The sequence below is a fragment of the Oncorhynchus nerka genome, linkage group LG4 (assembly GCF_034236695.1).
Source record: "Oncorhynchus nerka isolate Pitt River linkage group LG4, Oner_Uvic_2.0, whole genome shotgun sequence".
Lineage (NCBI taxonomy): Eukaryota > Metazoa > Chordata > Actinopteri > Salmoniformes > Salmonidae > Oncorhynchus > Oncorhynchus nerka.
In genome coordinates, this window is record NC_088399.1 from 102,406,235 (window position 1) to 102,426,337 (window position 20,103).

The following is a 20,103-nucleotide window of genomic DNA, read 5'->3' on the forward strand; positions in this document are numbered from 1 at the left end:
TTATTATTTATTTATTTATGTTTATTTTTTATTATTATTTATTTATTTATGTTTATTTATTATTATTATTTATTTATTTATGTTTATTTATTATTATTATTTATTTATTTATGTTTATTTATTATTATTATTTATTTATTTATGTTTATTTATTATTATTATTATTTATTTATTTATTTATGTTTATTTATTATTATTATTATTTATTTATTTATTTATGTTTATTTATTATTATTATTTATTTATTTATGTTTATTTATTATTATTATTTATTTATTTATGTTTATTTATTTGTAAATCCAATTGTACTTTATCTATTTACACATTGTTACAACACTGTAAATATGCAATAATATAACATCTGACATTTCCAAATGATTTTCTAACTTTTGTGAGTGTAAAGTTTACTGTTAATTCATTTCTGGTAAGACAAAGGGGTGGCGGTCTACGTATATTTGTAAACAAGTAGTGCACAAAATCTAAGTAAGTCTCAAGGTATAGATAGAGTATCTCATGATAAACACTATCTACCTAGAGAGTTTTCATCGATATTATTCATAGCTGTCTATTTACCACCACAAACCGATGCTGGCACTAAGACTGCATTGAATGAGCCGTATTCCGCCATAAGCAAACAGGAAAACGCTCACCCAGAGGCGGCGCTCCTACTGGCCGGGGACTTTAATGCAGGGAAACTCAAATCCATTTTAAATCATTTCTACCAGCATGTTAAATGTGCAACTAGAGGGGAAAAACTCTGGACCACCTTTACTCCACACCCAGAGATGCGTACAAAGCTCTCCCTCCCCCCTCCATTTGGCAAATCTGACAATAATGATATCCTCCTGATTCCTGCTTACAATCAAAAACTAAAGCAGGACGTACCAGTGACTCGGAAAAATAAGAAAGTGGTCAGATGCAGCAGATGCTAAGCTACAGGACTGTTTTGCTATCACAGACTGGAATATGTTCCGGGATTCTTCCGATGGCATTGAGGAGTTTACCACATCAGTCACTGGCTTCATCAGTAAGTGCATCGAGGACGTCCTCCCCACAGTGATTGTACGTACATACCCCAACCAGAAGCCATGGATTATAGGCAACATCCACACTGAGCTAAAGGGTAGAGCTGCCACTTTCAAGGAGCAGGACTTTAACCCGGAAACTTATAAGAAATCCCGCTATTCCCTCCGACGAACCTTCAAACAGGCAAAACTTCAATACAGGACTAAGATTGAATCTACTGCACCGGCTCTGACACTTGTCGGATGTGGCAGGACTTGCAAACTATTACAGACTACAAAGGGAAGCACAGCAGAGAGCTGCCCAGTGACACGAGCCTACCAGACAAGCCTAAACAAGCTAAATAACTTTTATGCTCGCTTCGAGGCAAGTAACACTGAAACATGCATGAGAGCTGCAGCTTCCAGACGACTGTGTGATCACGCTCTCCGTAGCCGATGTGAGTAAGAACTTTAAACAGGTCAACATTTACAGGCTGCGGGGCCAGACGGATTACCAGGACGTGTAATCATTCACGAGGCCGTACGTCTGTAGCCATGAAGTGCTTTGAAAGGCTGGGTATCAACACCATTATCCCAGAAACCCTAGACCCACTCTAATTCGCCTACCACCCGAACAGATCCACAGATGATGCAATCTTAATCGCACTCCACACTGTCCTTTCACACGTGGACCAAAGGAACACCTATGTGAGAATGCTGTTCGTTGACTACAACTCAGCGTTCAACACCGTAGTGCACTCAAAGCTCATCACTAAGCTAAGGACCCTGGGACTAAACACCTCCCTCTGCATCTGGATCCTGGACTTCCTGACGGGCTGCCCCCAAGTGGTAAGGGTAGGTAACAACACATCCACCAGGGCCCTTCAGGGGTGTGTGCTCATTCCCCTCCTGTACTCCCTGTTCACTCATGACTGCACGGCCAGGCATGACTTCAACAGCATCATCAAGTTTACCGATGACACAACAGTGGTAGGCCTGATCACCGACAACGATGAGACATCCTATAAGAGGAGATCAGAGACCCGGCCGTGTGGTGCCAGGACAACAACCTGTCCTACAACGTTGAGCCAGCCTAAAGGGAGGTCAGAGACCTGGTCATGTGGTGCCAGGACAACAACCTCTCCCTCAACAATGAGGAAGCCTATAGGGAGGTCAGAGACCTGGTCATGTGGTGCCAGGACAACAACCTCTCCCTCAACAATGAGGAAGCCTATAGGGAGGTCAGAGACCCGGCCGTGTGGTGCCAGGACAACAACCTCTCCCTCAACAATGAGGAAGCCTATAGGGAGGTCAGAGACCTGGTCGTGTGGTGCCAGGACAACAACCTCTCCCTCAACAATGAGGAAGCCTATAGGGAGGTCAGAGACCTGGTCGTGTGGTGCCAGGACAACAACCTGTCCTACAACAATGAGTATACCCTGTATATAGCCTCCACATTGACTCTGTACCGGTACCCCCTGTATATAGCCTCCACATTGACTCAGTACCGGTACCCCCTGTATATAGCCTCCACATTGACTCTGTACCGGTACCCCCTGTATATAGCCTCCACATTGACTCTGTACCGGTACCCCCTGTATATAGCCTCCACATTGACTCTGTACCCCCTGTATATAGCCTCCACATTGACTCTGTACCCCCTGTATATAGCCTCCACATTGACTATGTACCGGTACCCCCTGTATATAGCCTCCACATTGACTCTGTACCGGTACCCCCTGTATATAGCCTCCACATTGACTCTGTACCCCCTGTATATAGCCTCCACATTGACTCTGTACCCCCTGTATATAGCCTCCACATTGACTCTGTACCCCTGTATATAGCCTCCACATTGACTCTGTACCGGTACCCCCTGTATATAGCCTCCACATTGACTCTGTACCGGTACCCCCTGTATATAGCCTCCACGTTGACTCTGTACCAGTACCCCCTGTATATAGCCTCCACATTGACTCTGTACTGGTACCCCCTGTATATAGCCTCCACGTTGACTCTGTACCAGTACCCCCTGTATATAGCCTCCACGTTGACTCAGTACCGTAGCACCCTGTATATAGCCTCCACATTGACTCTGTACCATAACACCCTGTATATAGCCTCCACATTGACTCTGTACCGGTACCCCCTGTATATAGCCTCCACGTTGACTCTGTACCAGTACCCCCTGTATATAGCCTCCACATTGACTCTGTACTGGTACCCCCTGTATATAGCCTCCACGTTGACTCTGTACCAGTACCCCCTGTATATAGCCTCCACGTTGACTCAGTACCGTAGCACCCTGTATATAGCCTCCACATTGACTCTGTACCATAACACCCTGTATATAGCCTCCACATTGACTCTGTACCGGTACCCCCTGTATATAGCCTCCACGTTGACTCAGTACCAGTACCCCCTGTATATAGCCTCCACATTGACTCTGTACCGGTACCCCCTGTATATAGCCTCCACATTGACTCTGTACCGGTACCCCCTATATATAGCCTCCACATTGACTCTGTACCGGTACCCCCTATATATAGCCTCCACATTGACTCTGTACCGGTACCCCCTATATATAGCCTCCACATTGACTCTGTACCGGTACCCCCTGTATATAGCCTCCACATTGACTCTGTACTGGTACCCCCTGTATATAGCCTCCACCTAGGCTAGGGCTCTATGGTTAGCTAGGGCTCTATGGTCAGATAGAACTATGGTGGACTAGAGCTCTATGGTTAGCTAGGACTATGGTTGGCTAGGGCTCTATGGTGGACTAGGGCTCTATGGTTATCTAGGGCTCTATGGTTGGCTAGGGCTCTATGGTTGGCTAGGGCTCTATGGTGGGCTAGGGCTCCATGGTGGGCTAGGGCTCCATGGTGGGCTAGGGCTCCATGGTGGGCTAGGGCTCTATGGTGGGCTAGGGCTCTATGGTGGGCTAGGGCTCCATGGTGGACTAGGGCTCTATGGTCAGATATAACAATGGTGGACTATGGCTCTATGGTGGACTAGGGCTCCATGGTGGACTAGGGCTCCATGGTGGACTAGGGCTCCATGGTGGACTAGGGCTCCATGGTGGACTAGGGCTCCATGGTGGACTAGGGCTCCATGGTGGACTAGGGCTCCATGGTGGACTAGGGCTCCATGGTGGACTAGGGCTCCATGGTGGACTAGGGCTCCATGGTGGCTAGGGCTCCATTGTTGGCTAGGGCTCTATTGTTGGCTAGGGCTCCATGGTAGGCTAGGGCTCTATGGTTAGCTAGGGCTCTATGGTTAGCTAGGGCTCTATGGTCAGATAGAACTATGTTGGACTAGGGATCTATGGTGGACTATGGCTCTATGGTGGACTAGGGCTCCATGGTGGACTAGGGCTCCATGGTGGACTAGGGCTCTATGGTGGACTAGGGCTCTATGGTGGACTAGGGCTCTATGGTGGACCAGGGCTCCGTGGTGGACCAGGGTTCCATGGTGGACTAGGGCTCTATGGTGGACTAGGGCTCCATGGTGGACTAGGGCTCCATAGTGGACTAGGGCTCTATGATGGACTAGATCTTGATGGTTAGCTAGGACTATGGTTGGCTAGGGCTCTATGGTGGACCAGGGCTCTATGGTGGACCAGGGTGGTGGACCAGGGCTCTATGGTGGACCAGGGCTCTATGGTGGACTAGGGTCTATGTTGGACTAGGGATCTATGTTTAGCTAGGGCTCTATGGTGGATTAGGGCTCTATGTTTAGCTAGGGCTCTATGGTGGACTAGTTCTCTATGGTTAGCTAGGGCTCTATGGTGGACAAGGGCTCTATGGTTAGCTAGGGCTCTATGGTGGACTAGGGCTCTAGGGTGGACTAGGGCTCTAGGGTGGACTAGGGCTCTAGGGTTAGCTAGGGCTATAGGGTTAGCTAGGGTTGACTATAAATGGGAATAGAGTTTGACTAGGGCCATGTGGTTGACTATAAATGGGAATAGAGTTTGACTAGGGTCCTGTGGTTGACTATAAATGGGAATAGAGTTTGACTCGGGCCCTGTGGTTGACTATAAATGGGAATAGAGTTTGACTAGGGCCCTGTGGTTGACTATAAATGGGAATAGAGTGTGACTAGGGCCCTGTGGTTGACTATAAATGGGAATAGAGTTTGACTAGGGCCCTGTGGTTGACTATAAATGGGAATAGAGTGTGACTAGGGCCCTGTGGTTGACTATAAATGGAAATAGAGTGTGACTAGGGCCCTGTGGTTGACTATAAATGGGAATAGAGTGTGACTAGGGCCCTGTGGTTGACTATAAATGGGAATAGAGTGTGACTAGGGCCCTGTGGTTGACTATAAATGGGAATAGAGTTTGACTAGGGCCCTGTGGTTGACTATAAATGGGAATAGAGTGTGACTAGGGCCCTGTGGTTGACTATAAATGGGAATAGAGTTTGACTAGGGCCCTGTGGTTGACTATAAATGGGAATAGAGTTTGACTAGGGCCCTGTGGTTGACTATAAATGGGAATAGAGTTTGACTAGGGCCCTGTGGTTGACTATAAATGGGAATAGAGTTTGACTAGGGCCCTGTGGTTGACTATAAATGGGAATAGAGTTTGACTCGGGCCCTGTGGTTGACTATAAATGGGAATAGAGTTTGACTAGGGCCCTGTGGTTGACTATAAATGGGAATAGAGTTTGACTAGGGCCCTGTGGTTGACTATAAATGGGAATAGAGTTTGACTAGGGCCCTGTGGTTGACTATAAATGGGAATAGAGTTTGACTCGGGCCCTGTGGTTGACTATAAATGGGAATAGAGTTTGACTAGGGACCTGTGGTTGACTATAAATGGGAATAGAGTTTGACTAGGGCCCTGTGGTTGACTATAAATGGGAATAGAGTTTGACTCGGGCCCTGGGTTGACTATCCTGTAGAGTTTGACTAGGGCCCTGGTTTTAAATGGGAATTTGACTTAGGGCCCTGTGGTTGAATAAATGGGAATAGAGTTTGACTAGGGCCCTGTGGTTGATTATAAATGGGAATAGAGTTTGACTAGGGCCCTGTGGTTGACTATAAATGGGAATAGAGTGTGACTAGGGCCCTGTGGTTGACTATAAATGGGAATAGAGTGTGACTAGGGCCCTGTGGTTGACTATAAATGGGAATAGAGTTTGACTAGGGCCCTGTGGTTGACTATAAATGGGAATAGAGTGTGACTAGGGCCCTGTGGTTGACTATAAATGGGAATAGAGTTTGACTAGGGCCCTGTGGTTGACTATAAATGGGAATAGAGTTTGACTAGGGCCCTGTGGTTGACTATAAATGGGAATAGAGTGTGACTAGGGCCCTGTGGTTGACTATAAATGGGAATAGAGTGTGACTAGGGCCCTGTGGTTGACTATACATGGGAATAGAGTTTGACTAGGGCCCTGTGGTTGACTATAAATGGGAATAGAGTTTGACTAGGGCCCTGTGGTTGACTATAAATGGGAATAGAGTTTGACTAGGGCCCTGTGGTTGACTATAGATGGGAATAGAGTTTAATTTGGGATGCATCCTGTGTGACTGACCTGTTTTCTTTTCTTTCCGGGAATCAATGATGCTAACAGTCTGTAATGAAGGCACTTCAGGGACCCACGACTGTTCAGTGGGCTATTTCAGCCATTGATGACATGGGACAGGGGCTACTTTCAAAGCTGTGATGAAGCACCTTCAAAAGATGACCTCTCATAGCTCATTCACACACACACACACACACCCCATCACTCCCTGAGGGCTTTTGGACTCTCCAACCTTTCCATGTTTCATTGAGGGCTGTTGGACTGGGTCCAACCCCATCTCTCCCTGAGGGCTTCTGGACCGGGTCCAACCCCATCTCTCCCTGAGGGCTTCTGGACCGGGTCCAACCCCATCTCTCCCTGAGGGCTTCTGGACCGGGTCCATCCCCATCTCTCCCTGAGGGCTTCTGGACCGGGTCCAACCCCATCTCTCCCTGAGGGCTTCTGGACCGGGTCCAACCCCATCTCTCCCTGAGGGCTTCTGGACCGGGTCCAACCCCATCTCTCCCTGAGGGCTTCTGGACCGGGTCCAACCCCATCTCTCCCTGAGGGCTTCTGGACCGGGTCCATCCCCATCTCTCCCTGAGAGCTTCTGGACCGGGTCCAACCCCATCTCTCCCTGAGGGCTTCTGGACCGGGTCCAACCCCATCTCTCCCTGAGGGCTTCTGGACCGGGTCCAACCCCATCTCTCCCTGAGGGCTTCTGGACCGGGTCCAACCCCATCTCTCCCTGAGGGATTCTGGACCGGGTCCAACCCCATCTCTCCCTGAGGGCTTCTGGACCGGGTCCAACCCCATCTCTCCCTGAGGGCTTCTGGACCGGGTCCAACCCCATCTCTCCCTGAGGGCTTCTGGACCGGGTCCAACCCCATCTCTCCCTGAGGGCTTCTGGACAGGGTCCAACCCCATCTCTCCCTGAGGGCTTCTGGACCGGGTCAAATCCTCTCTCTGAGGGCTTCTGGACCGGGTCCATCCCCATCTCTCCCTGAGAGCTTCTGGACCGGGTCCAACCCCATCTCTACCTGAGGGCTTCTGGACCGGGTCAAATCCTCTCTCTCCCTGAGGGCTTCTGACCAGGTCCAACCCTCTCTTTCTCCCTGAGGGCTGCTGACCAGGTCCAACCCTCTCTTTCTCCCTGAGGGCTGCTGGACCGGGTCAAATCCTCTCTCTCCCTGAGGGCTGCTGACCAGATCCAACCCTTTCTTTCTCCCTGAGGGCTGCTGGACCGGGTCAAATCCTCTCTCTCCCTGAGGGCTGCTGACCAGGTCCAACCCTTTCTTTCTCCCTGAGGGCTGCTGACCAGATCCAACCCTTTCTTTCTCCCTGAGGGCTGCTGACCAGGTCCAACCCTCTCTTTCTCCCTGAGGGCTGCTGGACCGGGTCAAATCCTCTCTCTCCCTGAGGGCTGCTGACCAGATCCAACCCTTTCTTTCTCCCTGAGGGCTGCTGACCAGGTCCAACCCTCTCTCTCTCTGAGGGCTGCTGGACCAGGTTAAACCCTCTCTCTCCCTGAGGTGGAGGAGGGTGGGGGAGGGGGAGTGTGGAGGAGGGATGGAGGAGGATGAGGGGTGGAGGAGGCGGAATGGAGAGCAGGAGAAGGAAGGGTGGAGCGATGGAGGAGGAGGGGTGTCAACTCTAAACACATCGGGTCACACCCAGAGGCAACAGAGATTATGCACACAACACACAGCAGTACGTAGCCTCTCCATCGGGCCCCGCTAAGTCCCCTGCCTGTGACATATGTCAGTCCCAATCTGTTCAGTGGGAAGCTGGGAGCTCACCTCCTTAACATAACATATCACTGAGGCACGCGCACACACACACACACACACACACACACACACACGCACACTGCGGCAGGCGAGCGCACACACACACACGCACGCACACGCACACACACACGCACTGCGGCAGGCACGGAGCAGAGGGCTGCCTGCCAACACAGAGCACTAGCTGGCTGCATCCCGCTCACTGCTAATTGGTGTTTTAGTAATAACACCATCTGCCCTTCTTTAAGAACACCAGACTAACAGTCTTTCCAGAAAGACAGCAGCTACTTTCTCCTGAAAACATTTACACACAAGGCAAACAATCCACCACATACCACCAGCCTTAGGATGAGGTTACACACACACACACACACACACACGGCAAACAATCCACCACATACCACCAGCCCAAGGCAAACAACACACACACACACACACACCAGCCCAAGGATGAGGTTACCACCAGCCCTAGGACACACACACACACACGGCAAACAATCCACCACGTACCACCAGCCCTAGGATGAGGTTACACACACACACACACACACACGGCCTAGTTCAACAGTGAGTCTAGGACCCTCCAAAATCTGCGTTGCGTAGAACAGACTGAATCACAGAAAGCAGACAGACAGACATATACTTTTTTTAAACATTTGAATCAACTAAATGTATTGAATTCCTCAGAGAAGTCATTAATTTGCCTAATTAATTTTAATTTAATTTGTGAATAATAAGACGTGAACAAAACACATCAGCGATTCTCATTTTCATGCAACTTTCTGAAACCACAGGAACATCCCCGTATGTCTACACTTGGTGTTAGCCGTTAGCGATGATGCTAATAGTAACCTTCTTCTGGTAGAGATGCACATTTGTACATTGTTAAAACACTGTATATATATATATATATAATATGACATTTGTAATGTCTTTATTGTTTTGAAACTTCTGTATGTGTAAAGTTTACTGTAAATTTTTATTGTTTATTTCACTTTATATATTCACTGTATATATTATCTACCTCACTTGCTTCGGCAATGTTAACACATGTTTTCCCATGCCAATAAAGCCCTTGAATTGAATTGAATTGATGCAAAGGCCCCAAAACTCCTCAATTAAATGTTAAATAAAGCCTGGCTAATGCCTGGTAGAATGATCATGATTTATTTGCATCAATACAGTGGCCATTTGTTTAAGAAAATCTGCAATCACATGAGGGCTACAGCAAACTGCTTAAAGGAAGGGTAAATTCCCCAACAAAAAACCCCACTTCTGGGCCGTTTATAACACTTGCCTGGACGTTTGTCAATAACCCCAGACAGTTTTTACGTCCATTTATCTTGAGTATTTAGTAGTAAACTGATTCTACACCCGCCTTCCCCATAGAAACTCCATGCAAAGTCCATCATGAATACCTCACAAACACTCTGGCCTCCCATGACCACATTTACATTTACATTTAAGTCATTTAGCAGACGCTCTTATCCAGAGCGACTTACAAATTGGTGCTTTCACCTTATGACATCCAGTGGAACAGCCACTTTACAATAGTGCATCTAAATATTTTAAGGGGGGGGGGGGTGAGAAGGATTACTTTATCCTATCCTAGGTATTCCTTAAAGAGGTGGGGTTTCAGGTGTCTCCGGAAGGTGGTGATTGACTCCGCTGTCCTGGAAATCGTGAGGGAGTTTGTTCCAAATGGGGGCAGAGCAGTAACAGTTTTGAAAACTGTACTTCCTCAGTGGTAGGGAGGCGAGCAGGCCAGAGGTGGATGAACGCAGTGCCCTTGTTTGGGTGTAGGGCCTGATCAGAGCCTGGAGGTACTGAGGTGCCGTTCCCCTCACAGCTCCGTAGGCAAGCACCATGGTCTTGTAGCGGATGCTACCACAATAGTCCTTGTAATGACTTTCATTCTCAGTACAGTTTTTCAGCTAATTTATTTCAGTAGGCAAGTTTTTAACCAATGTATATTCTTATTTTTGAATTGAAATCCAGGAAATAGATCAACGTGCCGCGGGTCAGGACCTACAGTAGGACGGGACTCGAGGTGGGAGTCGTTGAAGGATGTAATCAATCATTTTCTGTTTTCAGTACTTCACAGCATTTTGCTGCCCTCGTTAAATTTAATCGGAGTAAAGACTGTCAGATCGAGAACCAAAAGGAAATTGGAAAACAGCTTTATTTTCCGAATGGTAGTTGTTCCAAATCTGTTTGTGCCAGTTTATACTGACGCTGTTATTCCATTGAGCCAGATTATACTGACACTGTTATTCCATTGAGCCAGATTATACTGACGCTGTTATTCCATTGAGCCAGATTATACTGACGCTGTTATTCCATTGAGCCAGATTATACTGACGCTGAGTTGTTTCATTGAGCCAGATTATACTGATGCTGAGTTGTTCCATTGAGCCAGATTATACTGACGCTGAGCTGTTTCATTGAATCAGATTATACTGATGCTGAGTTGTTCCATTGAGCCAGATTATACTGACGCTGAGTTGTTTGATTGAGCCAGATTATATTGACGCTGTTATTCCATTGAGCCAGATTATACTGACGCTGAGCATTTCCATTGAGCCAGATTATACTGACGCTGGGCTGTTCCGTTGAGCCAGATTATACTGATGCTGAATTGTTCCATTGAGCCAGATTATACTGACGCTGAGCTGTTCCATTGAGCCAGATTATACTGACACTGAGTTGTTTCCTTGAGGCAGTTTATACTGACGCTGTTATTCCATTGAGCCAGATTATACTGACGCTGAGCTGTTCCATTGAGCCAGATTAAACTGACGCTGAGCAGTTCCATTGAGCCAGATTATATTGATGCTGAGTTGTTTCATTGAGCCAGATTATACTGAGGTGGTGAGCTGAGCTGTTCCATTGAGCCAGATTATAATTATACTGAGTTGTTTCATTTGGCCAGATTGTACTAATACTGAGTTTTTTTATTGAGCCAGATTATAATTATGATGAGTGGTTTCGTTGAGCCAGATTATACTGACGCTGAGCTGTTCCATTGAGCCAGATTATAATTATACTGAGTTGTTTCATTTGGCCAGATTGTACTAATACTGAGTTTTTTTATTGAGCCAGATTATAATTATGATGAGTGGTTTCGTTGAGCCAGATTATACTGACGCTGAGTTATTTCATTGAGCCAGATTATACTGACGCTGAGTTGTTTCATTGAGCCAGATTATACTGATGCTGAGTTGTTCCATTGAGCCAGATTATACTGACGCTGAGCTGTTTCATTGAATCAGATTATACTGATGCTGAGTTGTTCCATTGAGCCAGATTATACTGACGCTGAGTTGTTTGATTGAGCCAGATTATATTGACGCTGTTATTCCATTGAGCCAGATTATACTGACGCTGAGCATTTCCATTGAGCCAGATTATACTGACGCTGGGCTGTTCCGTTGAGCCAGATTATACTGATGCTGAATTGTTCCATTGAGCCAGATTATACTGACGCTGAGCTGTTCCATTGAGCCAGATTATACTGACACTGAGTTGTTTCCTTGAGGCAGTTTATACTGACGCTGTTATTCCATTGAGCCAGATTATACTGACGCTGAGCTGTTCCATTGAGCCAGATTAAACTGACGCTGAGCAGTTCCATTGAGCCAGATTATATTGATGCTGAGTTGTTTCATTGAGCCAGATTATACTGACGCTGAGCTGTTCCATTGAGCCAGATTATAATTATACTGAGTTGTTTCATTTGGCCAGATTGTACTAATACTGAGTTTTTTTATTGAGCCAGATTATAATTATGATGAGTGGTTTCGTTGAGCCAGATTATACTGACGCTGAGCTGTTCCATTGAGCCAGATTATAATTATACTGAGTTGTTTCATTTGGCCAGATTGTACTAATACTGAGTTTTTTTATTGAGCCAGATTATAATTATGATGAGTGGTTTCGTTGAGCCAGATTATACTGATGCTGAGTAGTTCCATTGAGCCAGATTAATCTGACCCTAAACTGTTCCATTGAGCCAGATTACACTGACGCTGTTATTTCATTGAGCCAGATTACACTAACGCTGTTATTTCATTGAGCCACATTACACTGACGCTGAGTTGTTTCATTGAGCCAGATTATACTGACGCTGAGTTGTTTGATTGAGCCAGATTATATTGACGCTGTTATTCCATTGAGCCAGATTATACTGACGCTGAGTTGTTCCATTGAGCCAGATTATACTGACGCTGAGCTGTTTCATTGAGCCAGATTATACGGATGCTGAGTTGTTCCATTGAGCCAGATTAAACTGACGCTGAGTTTTTCCATTGAGCCAGATTATATTGATGCTGAGTTGTTTCATTGAGCCAGATTATACTGACGCTGAGCTGTTCCATTGAGCCAGATTATAATTATACTGAGTTGTTTCATTTGGCCAGATTGTACTAATACTGAGTTGTTCCATTGAGCCAGATTATACTGATGCTGAATTGTTCCATTGAGCCGGATTATACTGATGCTGAGTTGTTCCATTGAGCCAGATTATAATTATGATGAGTTGATCATTGAGCCAGATTATAATAATGCTGAGTTGGATCATTGAGCCAGATTATAATAATGCTGAGTTGGATCATTGAGCCAGATTATAATTATGATGAGTGGTTTCATTGAGCCAGATTATACTGATGCTGAGTTTTTTTATTGAGCCAGATTATACTGATGCTGAGTAGTTCCATTGAGCCATATTATACTGATGCTGAGTTGTTTTATTGGGCCAGATTATACTGACGCTGTTATTCCAATGAGCCAGATTACACTGACGCTGTTATTTCATTGAGCCAGATTACACTGACGCTGTTATTTCATTGAGCCAGATTACACTGATGCTGAGTTGTTCCATTGAGCCAGATTATACTGATGCTGAGCTGTTCCATTGAGCCAGATTATACTGATGCTGAGCTGTTCCATTGAGCCAGATTATACTGATGCTGAGTTGTTCCATTGAGCCAGATTATACTGACGCTGAGCTGTTTCATTGAGCCAGATTATACTGACGCTGTTATTCCATTGAGCCAGATTATACTGATGCTGAATTGTTCCATTGAGCCAGATTAAACTGACGCTGAGTTGTTTCATTGAGCCAGATTATACTGACGCTGTTATTCCATTGAGCCAGATTATACTGATGCTGAATTGTTCCATTGAGCCAGATTATATTGATGCTGAGTTGTTCCATTGAGCCAGATTATACTGACGCTGAGCTGTTTCATTGAGCCAGATTAAACTGACGCTGAGTTGTTTGATTGAGCCAGATTATATTGACGCTGTTATTCCATTGAGCCAGATTATACTGACACTGTTGTTTCATTGAGACAGATTATACTGATGCTGAGTTGTTTCATTGAGCCAGATTATACTGACGCTGAGTTGTTCCATTTGTGGGCTGACTGAAAGCAAGGAGCTAGAGACAGGACCTAGCTGATGTGGAGGAAACACACTCTTCCCAGAATGCAGGGTGACTGGTGGTGCACCCAGTAAATTGCCTACCCAATGACACCCTTCAGCTGTGTTTTCCAGTATCCTGTTTACACCCCATAATGTAACTGGCCACTGTCGTCCCCTTCAAATGAGTCTGACAATGACAACATGCTGGCTAGGTAAACAGTGTCTAGAACGAGTGGATGCGCGCCATAGAAATAGAATATATGGGACACTTCACAATCTGGGTCGACATAAACAATCCTTTTTATTACCCAACGGTGTAAGAAGTATAAGGTCAATAGTGGTAGTAGAGAAGAACATGTTGTTTGTAATTCCCAGTCTAGATGTTCTACCAATAATCTCCTACCTAGCCTGTAAAGCCAGTCTAGATGTTCTACCAATAATCTCCTACCTAGCCTGTAAAGCCAGTCTAGATGTTCTACCAATAATCTCCTACCTAGCCTGTAAAGCCAGTCTAGATGTTCTACCAATAATCCCCTACCTAGCCTGTAAAGCCAGTCTAGATGTTCTACCAATAATCCCCTACCTAGCCTGTAAAGCCAGTCTAGATGTTATACCAATAATCTCCTACCTAGCCTGTAAAGCCAGTCTAGATGTTCTACCAATAATCTCCTACCTAGCCTGTAAAGCCAGTCTAGATGTTCTACCAATAATCTCCTACCTAGCCTGTAAAGCCAGTCTAGATGTTCTACCAATAATCTCCTACCTAGCCTGTAAAGCCAGTCTAGATGTTCTACCAATAATCTCCTACCTAGCCTGTAAAGCCAGTCTAGATGTTCTACCAATAATCTCCTACCTAGCCTGTAAAGCCAGTCTAGATGTTCTACCAATAATCTCCTACCTAGCCTGTAAAGCCAGTCTAGATGTTCTACCAATAATCTCCTACCTAGCCTGTAAAGCCAGTCTAGATGTTCTACCAATAATCTCCTACCTAGCCTGTAAAGCCAGTCTAGATGTTCTACCAATAATCTCCTACCTAGCCTGTAAAGCCAGTCTAGATGTTCTACCAATAATCTCCTACCTAGCCTGTAAAGCCAGTCTAGATGTTCTACCAATAATCTCCTACCTAGCCTGTAAAGCCAGTCTAGATGTTCTACCAATAATCTCCTACCTAGCCTGTAAAGCCAGTCTAGCTGTTCTACCAATAATCTCCTACCTAGCCTGTAAACCCACACACAAGAGGGCGACAGCCTCACACTATGACCACTAACACCCTTTGAACAATGACTTGGATATACAGTCTAAAATACCAAGCTATCCATCCATATAATTGAGAAAGGTAAGCTTTTGGTAAAAGTTTTGGTCTAGTAACCGAAAGGTTGCTGGTTCGAATCTCTGAGCCAACAAGGTGTAAAATCTGTCTGTGTCCTTGGGCACTTAATGAACTGCTCCTGTTAGTCGCTCTGCATTAAAGAGCTAAATTAACTACATGTAAATGTATTGAGCCATCATCAATACGTTTTATAAATCAATATAATTTAAAAAAAAATGTTTTAAAAGTTTACTAGGCAAGTCAGTTAAGAACAAATTCTTATTTTCAATGACGGCCTAGGAACAGTGGGTTAACTGCCTGTTCAGGGGCAGAACGACAGATTTGTACCTTGTCAGCTCAGGGATTCGAACTTGCAACCTTTCGGTTACTAGTCCAACACTCTAACCACTAGGCTACCCTGCCGCCTCTACACTCTAACCACTAGGCTACCCGGAGCCTGTTATATTTTACATTGTATAGGTCTATCTATTGTCTTGATTGTTGTATTTAACATTGTCATGTATTTATTTTCTGTCTATCTGGTGCCCCAGGTTTATTGTATCTCCTCATTGAATAGAACGGGTGTTCCCATTCAAGACGATGATGTCATAATGGCTGGACTGTCCGGCCTTGACAAGAGTATCCACAGGAGCAAAGCAGGAAGTGGACCCATCATTCTGGGCTGTGATTTGTTGAACCAACTCAGCTGACATTACAAAAAAATGCATTCCAGCACATGAGCCACATCAGATAACATCATTTGAATGAACATTCTACATACCATGGAAATGAAGGTATCAAGCATGGCAAGCGGGACAAATGCTCCAATTTTGGAAGCAACAGGACCCTTCTACCTCCAAGCCATTACACAGTTACATAGTTAGTTAAATAGACCAATAGCTACCCAGACTATCTGCAACAGAACCCTTCTACCTCCAAGCCATTACACAGTTACATAGTTAGTTAAATAGACCAATAGCTACCCAGACTATCTGCAACAGGACCCTTCTACCTCCAAGCCATTAAACGGTTAGATAGTTAGTCTGGATAGCTATTGGTCTATTTAACTATCTGCATTGGCCCTTTTTTCACCAACTCTTTTGACTCCTCAGATAAACTGCTGTTACTATTCACTATCTGTCACTTTATTCTTAGTTATATGTACATGTCTACCTCCATTACCTCGTACCCCTGCACATTGACTCTGTACTGGTACCCCATGTACAGTTGAAGTCAGAAGTTTACATACTCCTTAGCCAAATACATTTAAACTCAGTTTTTCACAATTCCTGACATTTAATCCTAGTAAAAAAAACTGTTTAGGTCATTTAGGATCACCACTTTATTTTAAGAATGTGAAATGTCATGCATGACACAAGTCATTTTTCCAACAAATGTTTACAGACAGATTATTTAACTTATAATTCACTAATATTACAATTTCAGTGGGTCAGAAGTTTACATACATTAAATTGACTGTGCTTTTAAACAGCTTGGAAAATTACAGAAAATGATGCCATTGCTTCAGAAGCTTCTGATTGGCTAATTGACATCATTGGAGGTGTACCTGTGGATGTATTTCAAGGCCTACCTTCAAATTCAGTGCCTCTTTTCAAGGGAAAATCTAAAGAAATCAGCCAAGACCTTAGAAAAACAATGGAGACCTCCACAAGTCTGGTTCATCATTGGGAGCAATTTCCAAATGCCTGAAGGTACCACATTCATCTGTACAAACAATAGTATGCAAGTATAAACACCATAGGGCCATGTAGCCGTCATACCGCTCAGGAAGGAGACGCGTTCTGTCTCTTAGAGATTAGCGTAATTTGGTGCGAAAAGTGCAAATCAATCCAAGAACAACAGGCAGTCTTGATATGAAGAACTCCCTATTTTACTTCCTTTACCACCTTCACCACCTTTAATGTGACATCGTATCTATAAAGAAGTGCCTTAATAGATAGGCAGTCAACTATTCAGGTACACTGATAGATACATCTATTTCACCTTTATTTAACCAGATAGGCAAGTTGAGAACACATTCTCATTTACAACTGCGACCTGGCCAAGATAGAGCAAAGCAGTTCGACACATACAACGACACAGAGTTACACATGGAGTAAAACAAACATACAGTCAATAATACAGTATAAACAAGTCTATATACGATGTGAGCAAATGAGGTGAGATAAGGGAGGTAAAGGCAAAAAAAGGCCATGGTGGCAAAGTAAATACAATATAGCAAGTAAAACACTGGAATGGTACATTTGCAGTGGAAGAATGTGCAAAGTAGAGATAGAAATAATGGGGTGCAAAGGAGCAAAATAAATAAATAAATACAGTAGGGGGAGAGGTAGTTGTTTGGGCTAAATTATAGGTGGGCTATGTACAGGTGCAGTAATCTGTGAGCTGCTCTGACAGTTGGTGCTTAAAGCTAGTGAGGGAGATAAGTGTTTCCAGTTTCAGAGATTTTTGTAGTTCGTTCCAGTCATTGGCAGCAGAGAACTGGAAGGAGAGGCGGCCAAAGAAAGAATTGGTTTTGGGGGTGACCAGAGAGATATACCTGCTGGAGCGTGTGCTACAGGTGGGAGATGCTATGGTGACCAGCGAGCTGAGATAAGGGGGGACTTTACCTAGCAGGGTCTTGTAGATGACATGGAGCCAGTGGGTTTGGCGACGAGTATGAAGCGAGGGCCAGCCAACGAGAGCGTACAGGTCGCAATGGTGGGTAGTATATGGGGCTTTGGTGACAAAACGGATGGCACTGTGATAGACTGCATCCAATTTGTTGAGTAGGGTATTGGAGGCTATTTTGTAAATGACATTGCCGAAGTCGAGGATTGGTAGGATGGTCAGTTTTACAAGGTTATGTTTGGCAGCATGAGTGAAGGATGCTTTGTTGCGAAATAGGAAGCCAATTCTAGATTTAACTTTGGATTGGAGATGTTTGATGTGGGTCTGGAAGGAGAGTTTACAGTCTAACCAGACACCTAAGTATTTGTAGTTGTCCAAGTATTCTAAGTCAGAGCCGTCCAGAGTAGTGATGTTGGACAGGCGGGCAGGTGCAGGCAGCGATTGGTTGAAGAGCATGCATTTAGTTTGACTTGTATTTAATAGCAATTGGAGGCCACAGAAGGAGAGTTGTATGGCATTGAAGCTTGCCTGGAGGGTTGTTAACACAGTGTCCAAAGAAGGGCCAGAAGTATACAGAATGGTGTCGTCTGCGTAGAGGTGGATCAGAGACTCACCAGCAGCAAGAGCGACATCATTGATGTATACAGAGAATAGAGTCTGTCCAAGAATTTAACCCTGTAGCACCCCCATAGGGACTGCCAGAGGTCCGGACAGCAGACCCTCCGATTTGACACACTGAACTCTATCAGAGAAGTAGTTGGTGAACCAGGCGAGGCAATCATTTGAGAAACCAAGGCTGTCGAGTCTGCCGGTGAGGATGTGGTGATTGACAGAGTCGAAAGCCTTGGCCAGATCAATGAATACGGCTGCACAGTAATGTTTCTTATCGGTGGCGGTTAAGATATTGTTTAGGACCTTGAGCGTGGCTGAGGTGCACCCATGACCAGCTCTGAAACCAGATTGCATAGCAGAGAGGGTATGGTGAGATTCAAAATGGTCGGTAATCTGTTTGTTGACTTGGCTTTCGAAGACCTTAGAAAGGCAGGGTAAGATATAGGTCTGTAGCAGTTTGGGTCAAGAGTGTCCCCCCCTTTGAAGAGGGGGATGACCGCAGCTGCTTTCCAATCTTTGGGAATCTCAGACGACACGAAAGAGAGGTTGAACAGACTAGTAATAGGGGTGGCAACAATTTCAGCAGATCATTTTAGAAAGAAAGGGTCCAGATTGTCTAGCCCGGCTGATTTGTAGGGGTCCAGATTTTGTAGCTCTTTCAGAACATCAGCTGACTGGATTTGGGAGAAGGATTTGGGAGAAGGAGAAATGGGGAAGGCTTGGGTGAGTTGCTGTGGGGGGGTGCAGTGCTGTTGACCAGGGTAGGGGTAGCCAGGTGGAAAGCATTATATATACATATATGATAGACATAATAGATATGATAGTTATAGATAGTTATAGATACATATATGATAGTTATAGATACATATATGATAGACATATAATAGATATGATAGATATAGATACATATATATGTATATATATGATAGATTATATATATATGATAGATTATATATATATGATACATCTATGATAGTTACAGATAGATATGATAGATATATTATAGATATGATAGTCATAGATAAATTGATATATGATAGTTAAAGATGGATATATAATAGATATGATAGATATAGATACATACATGATAGTTATATATACATATATGATAGACATAGATAGATATAGATACATATATGATAGACATAGATAGATATAGATACATATATGATAGTTATAGATAGATATAGATACATATATATACATATATGATAGTTATAGATAGATATATGATAGTTATATATACATACATGATAGTTATATATACATATATGATAGACATAGATAGATATGATAGATATAGATAGATCTATGATAGATATATGATAGTTATATATACATATATGATAGATAGATATAGATACATATATGATAGATATAGATAGATCTATGATAGATATATGATAGTTAAAGATGGATATATAGTAGATATACGATAGTTATAGATACATATATGATAGATATAGATGGATATATAGTAGATATACGATAGTTATAGATACATATATGATAGATATGTCACGTTCGGTGTAACGAAGGAGACCGAGGCGCAGCGTGATTGGAATACATACGTCTTATTAAAAGGAAGAAAACTTAAACAAACTAACCAAAAAGAAGGTGACGCTATAAACAACTAGTGCTGACACAGGCAACTACACATAGACAATAACCCACAGATAAACCAAGGAATATGGCTGCCTAAATATGGTTCCCAATCAGAGACAACGATAAACAGCTGCCTCTGATTGGTTTTCAATCTAGGCTACCATGGACATATAAACACCTAGACTAGACTATATGTATATATATAACTATCATATATC

The 20,103-nt window shown here is 44.2% G+C and overlaps 1 long non-coding RNA gene across 1 annotated transcript in view; it reads right to left on the minus strand.

The window, feature by feature from the left end:
* LOC135571493 (uncharacterized) overlaps window positions 1–20,103 on the minus strand; it is a 75,186-nt gene that overhangs the window by 20,648 nt on the left and 34,435 nt on the right. The window lies entirely within an intron of this gene.